This window comes from Lactuca sativa, chromosome 7, assembly GCF_002870075.4.
Source record: "Lactuca sativa cultivar Salinas chromosome 7, Lsat_Salinas_v11, whole genome shotgun sequence".
Lineage (NCBI taxonomy): Eukaryota > Viridiplantae > Streptophyta > Magnoliopsida > Asterales > Asteraceae > Lactuca > Lactuca sativa.
In genome coordinates this window covers 204,179,478-204,181,723 of record NC_056629.2, presented here as the reverse complement: position 1 = coordinate 204,181,723, position 2,246 = coordinate 204,179,478, and positions in this window count along the sequence as shown.

Here is a 2,246-nt window from a genome sequence, read left to right as displayed (position 1 = left end):
TAACAAATAACAAACCATATATCTAGGTTTTAAGACTATATGATATTATCGTCTTGCGATCACCCTTTTATATCATATTCCATAAGGTGATTCCAGCAAGCGCGGGTTTGTTCCAATGCTCAAAACCAGTTCATAAGCACTCATGAACGTCGCAGCAACCCTTTACTATGTCTAATACCATTTAGACAATCTACGCACCAATTCACGACAATCTTCTCTCATATCTACTTCCAACATATGAACGATTGTGGACAATTTGAATAATTCGATTATTCTTAATAAACTCAATTATTCTGGAAGTCAAAACATGCAAATATGAAACAATAGTTAAACAATTAACATAAGATAGTAACATTACTCATAAATAAAACTCCTTTATTTAATCATCAAATGTTAATTACATTTATCTATTACACGTTCCTACTACTATCTAATTTATGCTAATATCATCCTTCAGCCCAATACTCCAAGCATTCTGCAGGTGCTTAACCCTGCTCAGTCCCTTCGTAAGCGGATCTGCTGGGTTATCTTCTGATGATATCCTCTTCACTACGAGTTGTCCTTCTTCTACACGATGTCTAATAAAGTGATATTTTCTGTCGATATGTCTTGATCTACCATGATCTCTCAGTTCCTTGGTCAAGGCAACCGCTCCTTCATTATCACAGAAAATCTCCATGGGCTCCTTTATGGCAGGTACAACTCCAAGATCACCGATGAAGTTCTTCAGCCATATTGCCTCCTTTGACGCTTCGCTTGCTGCAATGTAATCTGATTCGCACGTTGAATCAGCTACGGTTTCCTGCTTGGAACTTTTCCAAGTCACTGCTCCTCCATTCAGGGTAAAGACCCAGCCCGACTGCGAACGGTAGTTGTCACTATACCCTCGCACCTTCAAGTCATCACTCCCTTCGAGGACTAAGAACCATTCCTTCGTCCTCCGAAGGTACTTAAGGATGTTCTTCACCGCAATCCAATGGGCTCTACCAGGATTCCCTTGATATCTACTAACCATGCTCAAAGCAAAGGCTACATCAGGGCGAGTACAAGTCATAGCGTACATGATTGAGCCAACTACGGAAGCGTATGGTACTCGGCTCATTTCTGCTATTTCAGCTTCGGTACTCGGACTTTGAGTCTTACTCAACTTGGCATTACTTTGTATCGGTAATTCTCCCTTCTTCGAGTTTTCCATACTAAAACGTTTTAGTACCTTCTCTAAGTAAGTGTTCTGACTAAGTCCAATTAGTCTCTTAGTTCTCTCTCTTACTATCCTTATTCCCAAATTGTAAGAAGCCTCTCCGAGGTCCTTCATAGCGAAGCACTTCCTGAGCCATGACTTAACTTCCTACAGAGTCGGGATGTCGTTTCCTATGAGTAATATGTCATTGACATATAAAACGAGGAAGCTTACTATACTCCCACTGGCTTTGACATATACACAAGATTCATCATCGCTTCGTACAAATCCAAACTCTTTGACTTTCTCATCGAAGCAAAGATTCCATTTGCGAGATGCTTGCTTAAGTCCATAAATGGACTTCTCAAGCTTACACACTCTATTCGGATGCTTCGGATCCACAAACCCCTTTGGCTGAGCCATGTAAACATCCTCAGCCAACTTTCCGTTAAGGAAAGCGGTCTTGACATCCATTTGCCAAATCTCATAATCATGAAATGCTGCAATCGCTAGCATCACTCTAATAGATTTTATCTTCGCAACTGGTGAGAAGGTCTCATCATAGTCAACTCCGGGAGTTTGAGTAAAGCCCTTCGCGACCAATCACGCTTTATATGTGTGTATGTTTCCATCCACGTCGGTCTTCTTCTTGAAGATCCACTTGCACCCAACGGTCTTACGTTCGGGCACATTATCGACCAAATTCCAAACTTGGTTATCATACATGGATTGGATCTCGCTATCCATTGCCTATTTCCATTTTGCAGACTCCGACCTGCCATGGCTTCCTTATAGCTATTAGGTTCATCAAGATTTATTAGTGTCCCATCACTAATATACGTGTCCCCTTCGGTAGTAATATGTAAACCATAAAACTGGGGTTGAACTCTAACTCTATCGGAACATCTAAGAGGTAAGGATTCGTCAATCGGTTCAACCGGAGTTTCCTCCTCGGGTTGAGTGTCAGCGGTAGAGGTTCCTTCATCTATCGACTCTTGAATCTCTTCAAGTTCGATTTGCCTCCCACTGTCTCCTTGGCTTATGAGTTCTCGCTCTCGGAAAACTC